Source organism: Lynx canadensis, chromosome D1, assembly GCF_007474595.2.
Source record: "Lynx canadensis isolate LIC74 chromosome D1, mLynCan4.pri.v2, whole genome shotgun sequence".
Taxonomy (NCBI): domain Eukaryota; kingdom Metazoa; phylum Chordata; class Mammalia; order Carnivora; family Felidae; genus Lynx; species Lynx canadensis.
In genome coordinates this window covers 23,970,453-23,978,224 of record NC_044312.2, presented here as the reverse complement: position 1 = coordinate 23,978,224, position 7,772 = coordinate 23,970,453, and positions in this window count along the sequence as shown.

Below are 7,772 nucleotides of genomic sequence, written 5' to 3'. Positions count from 1 at the left end.
TGACTTTCCCTTTAGGAATCATTTTTGGCTCTATTATCCATGAACTTGTCTGAAGTCTTCTTGAAGCTATTTCTGTTTTCAGTGTCATGCTCCCAAGCAAGAGTCTGGAGCCACTGGGACAGAGGAAGAAGGGAATACGAACGGTTTTATTTTTGTGCTCTCTCAGATCCATGACCTCATTCCTTCCGAGAAAGTCAGAGGCCTCGCAACTTAGGAGAGAGATCTAGAGGGGAGCCCTCTGTTTTGGAGGGGCCTCATGGCAAGCTAGAAGAATTTCCCAGGAAATGAGTTACCGTTCTTCCCGCAGGTAGAGGCTGGCAGCAGAGATGTAAGAAGTCATCTGGTCTGACTCTGCTCCTGGCCACCTGTCCGTTTCTTACAATATAACCCTCAGTGAGCTCAGAGTCAGGATGGCTGGTCAGTGGATGCCTCAGCCGGGGGCCCGACGGGCATCCAAATCTTCATCAGCCCCTAACAGACAGACATGGCACCAAACCACCCAAGTAGCCTCGAAATACTATGAAAACTAGCCAGTGGAAACCAGCCAGTTCCTTCTCTAGCACAGGATCCTGGGAGAGGCAGGAATACGACAAAGGTCCGGATTCCCGGGCAACCAGATCAAGTTTGGCTTGGTCCGGGGAGAGGTTTGCTTTGGCTTGGTCAGAATGTTCAGAATGGAGAGATGTTTTTCAAATGTCTCTTGAAAATCAGAAGTTGGGGAAGGTCTTTTTAAGGATCTCAGCCCCCTCCTGTTAATTTCGCAGCAACGTGGCCTTTCATCTACCTCAGGTTCCACGTAAAAGGGCTTGGATCCAAGGAGAAAGAGATGGGAAGAAGATAACTGCAGGACCTCAGGGCTGGATTCTTTCCATTTAAACTCAGAGGATCCTGGCCGCTTGAGGGATTTGCATAATTAAAGGAGCCTCTGGATGGAAAAACCTGGGGTGAGCAGGGATAAAGAAGGCTACCTAAGGGGTGGGAGGCAATCGAGTGGGGAGTGCCACAGTAAAGACTGATGACGGGTCGTGCCACAGGAAAACGAACCAAATCGTTCCCTTTCTTCTTAAGGAAATTATCATTTCAACTTTGCTCTGTCTTCTCTGTGACCATTTAGAGGAAAGAAGGCTCCCAATCTGCATTTAAATGGAATGATTTCAGGAAGCACAGAATAGAGTGTAGGCTTTTCACCCGCCCTTCGGGAGGAGGCCTTAGCTGCATCAAAATTGACAACTGCTCTTTGCAAATGCACAGGGCAGAAACCTACCCATTTCCAGGGGCCCCCGGACCGACCACAGGCTGCTGTGATTTGGTTTGGGGGATGAAAAAGGTCCTTTGCTCAAAGGAAAAAAAAAAATCGAATGCTGTCTGGAATCCCACCATTTAATTTAATTGAACTTCCTCCCATGTTGCTTTGATCTCGTTTTAAACTGCAGATGTCCCACAAGAGGTAAAGCGCTAACCTGGTATCAGTCACTTCTGGCTAGGTATGATGGGAGGAGGGGCTTCCAGAAAAGGTTTTCGTTCCTTTGACAAGTATGTGAGAAGGAGCTCGGCCAGGTAGGCATTGAGCTAGCTTCTGAGAATGCCACAGTGAACGAGGCAGGCCCATGGCCTGGCTGCCTGGTGGAGGGCTCTGCTTCCGGGGGGGAGGGAGGGGAGGAAGTAAAGAAGGCACAAAATGGAGAAGGGGAGCTTCAGCTCTATGGAAGGGAGGGCGCAACAGGAAAAGGATCTGGGGAGCAGTGAAGAAACGCGTCTGTGACATTTTTATGATTTTCCATTTCTGTCACGGGCTAGTCCTGTCTCTGATAAATGGCTCCCTGCTTGACTTCTGGGGATATAAGGCACCTGTCCTTATCGTGCTATCCCCAAAAAGGCAAGCAAGGGACAGGAGCTGTTCCCATACACTGGCATTTTATTTCTAAGTCTCGTCCACCCCCACCCCTGGGGCCACTTCGCTGCCCAAATGAGAGTCCCATCCTCTTATTTAAAATCTCCACTCCAGTTTGCTTGGTCAGCATGTGAAGGACCATGGAATGTGCCTTTTCATGAAGATTATGTCTATTTCTGACAGGCCCCCGGGTGGGTCATGGGGACAGACGCCTCAGTCCAGGGCTGACTGATGTCCCCTGCCACCATCGGTCTTGGTAATTACTTTTGGAGCTGGCTCCTCACACACCTGCATTGCCTGTGGGCCAGGGAGGTCCCATAAACCCGTGTCAGTGGCTTTTGGAGACAAGGGAGGGAGAGATGGGTGAAGGGGTGTGTGGATGGGCACACACTATGAGGAGCGTGTGAAAGAACCCACGTAAGCACCTCATCCTTGGCTTTCAGAAGAGATAAACCAGGGCTCACTGGGGAGGAGGGGTAGAGATGGTGGCACACCTCTCACAGCCTGGAATATTCACCAGAGAAGCCACCTCAACAGGACAGGCTGCTCAGATCATTGCATTCACCCCCCCTCCCCCCCGAAAAGATCTTTATTCCATTCTTCCCTCTGAGGAATGAATTCTGCGTTCTGGCTTTCCTACACAGGCCTTGGAAACCTTTAGAGAGGTGTTACTGGGTCATCCATGGGGAAAGGCTCGTTGCCGGGGGTGGGGGGGTGGAGTGTTGAAGACAGAGGCCCATTTGGAATGTCCCAAGAAGGTTGCCACCCTTGCCCCTCACCACCTGGTAGGCCACTGCAAGGATTCAGGATTTGCCAGGTAGATCAGTAGAATTTCCAGGGTGTGCGGATTGATGGTCACGTGGATCAACACTTAGAGAGAAGCGCTCCTCACGGCCAGATAACATTCAGGCAGAAAAGATCCTTAATACGACTATTTTTTCTTCCACAGCTGAGGTAAGAAACATCCCAAACAGTAAGGCTATTTTCTCAGGGCCCGTCGAGGATGGATGAGGGGATTAGAACCCTGGTCTTCCTCCCGCTCATGCAGGGATTCTCCTAAGCCCTCGTCCTCTCTATTTGGGGCTTAGAAGATGATGGGGGCTCAGGATAAGGAAGCCAGTACCACTGAGAAGACGTGCTCAGTTTCTGGGGCAGAGGAAGCCTCCTGGACCCCCAGCTTCCTACTCACCCTCACTGGGCAGTGGCCGGTCAAGGCTCTGTGGGGAGATAGTCGTCCCCACTGAAGAGTCATGATGGATCTTCTGCAGCAGCTTCTCTTGGGAACCAAAAAAGGCATTTTTCACAGTTGTTTCTCCTCCTACAAATGATCTCTGTCTTGAGACAGTTGCCAGAAACTCATGGCCGCCAAACCAACTGTGTTATTCATCCATGCATTCATTTTTGAGCACACTGGCTTTGAGCGCAACTGGGCGACGGGGGGGGGGGGGGGGGGGGGGGGGCCTGGTAGGGGACACTGAGATAAAGAGGACCAGACCCAGCCGGGCCAGGAACTTACTACCCGATAGGGGTCCAGGCATCACCCCCCTCTCCCTCCTCGAGCTAATCTTTACAGATCAAGCTCCCGTCACTGTCCTTTGTGTTTCACGGACGTCCTGTCGTAGCTCAGAGCAAGCCCATGAGGTCACACGAGGTGCCAGGGCTGTGACTCAAAGCTGGCTCTCTGCCAGTAGAGCCTGTGCTCTCAGCCATGACACTGAACCCAGGCAACCAGGTCGTGAGGAGGGTCGGAGTATCAAGAGAGTGCTGTGGTGTTTCAGAGGTGGGGGCCATCTCTTCCACTGCCACGGTGTCTGCTAGAGTGGCTTTTGAGAGCCGCTTCCCCTCCACCAGAACAATCTGGCAGCTTCCTTCCCTAGGCCAGCTCCCAGACAGGGGTTGGCCCGTGTCCAAGAACAGGAAATATTCCTCACTCCCTGGTCTTCTGGGTGAAGAGGACCTCCCTCATCTCCTCTCAGGGAGGAGCTCCCCGGGTTCTCTGCCTCTTGGAAGTAAGATAAATATTTAAAGTGGGAGGGGCCTTAGAGATACCTAGTCAACTAGACCACCGCCGTCTGCCAGTGTACAAGGAAGGAAACTGAAGTTCAACTCACCTTATCACAGTCACAGCCAGAGGCAAAGCGAGGACCTCAGCCCCCGGCCCTCTGAGTTCCAAATCTCTGCTATTTCCCCACTGGAGCTAAGCAGGGAGATACAAAGTCAGACTTCTTAAGGGGAGTGACTGGCTTTAGCATGTGCTCTCTAGTAGGTCAAACTGGGGAGAAATGGAGAAGCACTGATTTGGGAGTCTTAGCTTTTGTCAATCTCACCTCTTTCCCAAGCCTGACACTCGCTGAACATCAGATTCTGAAAACTCCCATTTAAAGGAAATCTCTCTCTTTCTGTCTCTCTCTGTTTCTCTCTCTGTCTCTCTCTCGGCTGATTAACGCTGAGCTTTATCCTAACCAACAGCCTTTATTGAACATACCCTGCTAAGCTAAAGGTCCCTGGAGAATTGATTGTATGATCCTTGCTCTCCTAATTCAAGGGACTGAGTCTTTGGGAACACCTGGCCTGGAATTTCTCTCCAGGGTCTTGTGTCCATGTTCCCTCTTCTCAACCCCATCAACGAATGTGCAGCGATGGGCAACTTGGGGATGTTTTGAGACTGACCAAATCTGGCAACCTAAGGGGTGTGTGTGTGTGTGTGTGTGAAATTAACTCCTGCTGCCACAGGTTTTATGAATGAGGACCCAGGGTCATGCTGGATTTTGAGTTTGGAGAAGATGTATCACCTGGGGTCGTGTCCTCAGTAAGAGAGGTTGTGGAAATAGCGGGGAACGCGGAAGGGCTGGCGGTGGTGGAGATAACATCTCCACCCTGAGGAGCAAAGTGGATGATTTACAGGCCTGCGAGTCTAGAACCTGATTCAGCAGAAGCTCTTTGTTTTATTGTACCCGCTGAAATTCAATCATTCCGGGGGAGGGCCTTTGCCCGGGAAGGGGGAGAATCAGGCTCTTGTTAAGTGAGGATTAAATTGCTGATTTCAGCAAATGAAAACTAATGACCACTGACGGTCTCTCATTTGCAGGGGGCGCCTGCAGAGATAATTCAGCCTCCCCGGTGGGGTGGGGGGGGGACGGGTTGAGCAGGATGAGGGTTTGGATGAACTCCTGGGGGTGGCGATGCTTTAGGGCAACTTGGCCTTACCTCGTGGACTCTGACATTTCAAAGGACAGGATTCTTGCCGGGGCTTCTTTACTTTCTGAGTTGGCACAGAAAGGAGACAAGAGGGTGAAGACGTGAGCCCCGGTTTCTGGAACGGTCACCCAAAGGGTGTCTTGCAGGCTTTGGCACAAGTGGCAAATCAGTTAACTTGGGCTCAGGGCGTTGGAGTCGCCTCTTTGAGTTTGCTTTGTGGAAAGTGTGGAAACATGTCTACCCCCACTTCAGTCGAAGCCACCGCAAGGGCAAGGGCAAGGGCGTGTCCAGTCTCTGTCTTCTCCCTCTCAGGGAAGGGCGGAAGACGGCTGCCCTCATTTAGGGGCAGTATCAATTTTCTGTCTTCTAGTATCTCCATCTCAAATGCAAATGCTTCCTTAGCCCAATGCCTCATCAGGCAACACATTAGCTTGGCTAATAACAATCAACTGATAGTAAAAATGAGACTTAGCATCTACAATAATGATATTATCTATTGAATAATTACTATGTGCCAGGCACTATGCTAAGCTTTCTGCAACAGTATCTTTCTTCCTTCTTTTCTTTTCTTTCCTTCCTTATATTTTCTTTTCTTTTCTTTCTTCTTCTTCTTCTTCTTCTTCTTCTTCTTCTTCTTCATCCTCACCACAGTTCTGAGGCAGGTATTGCATTTAATACTCAGAAAGGTTCAACAGTGCATCCAGGGTTACACATCAAATAAGTCAAGAGTCAGTTCGTTTGACTCTCTTGCCCTCTGCTACAGGTGCTTAGGGTTGCAGAAAAAAAGTTGGGGGAAAGGGAACGCAGAGGTGGGGGAAATCTCGCTTCAAGGAGACAAGGAAATGAACAGAAGAGAGCATGATGTGATTGCATAGTTAATGCACTTAGAGTGAGACAGACCCTGATTCAAATCTCAGTTCTGATATACTCTCTCCAGCCTTGTGTGAGCTTGTCTCTCAAGGTCAGTTTCCCTATCTGGTAGATAAGGATAATGAGGCTGCCTTCCACCCACCTACTCTCAGGTCTCTGCTCAGGCGGTCTCTTTCTCTTGGAAGCTTCCTTGACCTTTCACCCCACACTTATTTAACCTCTTCTGAATATATGATATATGCAGGGCGCACATCACACCTGTGTTTTAGCACTTCCTCAAACATAGTCTTTAAAGACAGGGAATGTATTCTGTTCACTGTTATATCCTAGGAACCTCCTAAACATGAATGAATGAATGAATGAATGAATGAACTAGCAATGGGGAATAAGAGAACCTGGGACACAAAAGACATTCAAGAGATTCACCCCACTTGCCCCTTGGCAATTTTGCCTGGGTCCGTTTCCATGCTAAGGCTCAGGAACACTGCTGCAAGGTGACAGCCATCAGGACGAAGAGACTTTTATTTTTTAACATTTCCCAGCATTCGTCATTCTGGTTCTCGGTCTGGGGTTAAAGTGTCCAGCAGAGTGGTGATGTGGTGCTCAGGGAGTTGAGTTTCTTGGAGGCACCAGTGTTTTTTTCAACCTTGCCCTTGACCAATCGTTCCGTGAATATTGAGTTGACTGAAGGCGGCATCCCTCTCTTGTTGTGTGTGTTCACGAGGATGCTCGCCTCATTCTGAGCCCATTCTGAGGCCACAATGTGGGGTCTATATGGTGTAGAGTCGAGAGGCCACAGCTTGTGTGTGAAGGAATAAGTGCAGCCCAGGGAGTCAAGTGTGATCTCTGTGAAAGTGGATACAGGCAAGTTTGTGGGACGGGTCTGATGCACGCAGCTATGCAGCTAAGGCCTTGACGCTTTCTGCATCTGAAAAGGAAGAACCTACAAATAGCATTCCAGGAAGGTGGGGGGGGGGGCAGCTGGATAGGAGAGAGGGTCGGGGCAGAGCACACTGCCTCATGAGGACGGATCCCTCCTCTCCTCCTTCCTTTCTCTCCCAAATTTTTCCTCCGGCTCCCAGCTACTTCCCTTTCATGTCACATGCTTCCCCTCGGGCTCTTTGCCCCACAAAGCACTATGGGGTAGCAATAACAATAAAAGCTAATAGAGAGATCATAATATGCCCGTCCTAATCTGAGCACTCACAATAACCCTCTGAGGCAGGTACTATTATTCTCCCCCTCTTACAGATGAACAGAAAACTGAGGCACAGACAGATTAATTAGGTAGCTTGCCCAAGGTCACACAGGTGGAGAAGCCTGAAATCAAGCCCAAATAGTCTGGCTTGAGAGTCTATGCTCCTGGGAGACAGAGGAAGAGAGGGCGGGCAAGGAGAGGGGGGATTATGTGTAAACAATAGAATGAAATTATCCGCGGGGGGACAGCACGGGTCCCCTTTGAAGTTACTCTGTTTACCCTCAACCTTTCATTGACGTGCAACTGTGTCTCCCACTCACGACTGGGTGTTATGGTTGTTGGGGAACATGACATCAGAAATGTGCTCTTCACCTGGAAGGTGGCTGGTGGTGTAGTCTGTCCTCCAGGTAAATGTCAAGCCAGTTCCCTCACCTGGCAGACCCAGAACATAGAGACACCCCTCTACCAATCGCTCCATGGGTTCTGCACAGATGATGTCAGTGAGCTGAGACATTGAGCTTCCCAACACCCACTTTTCTCTCTTCCACACACACGCACGCACACACACACACATGCACACACACACGCACGCATTCACTTCTACCCTAAGCTTCA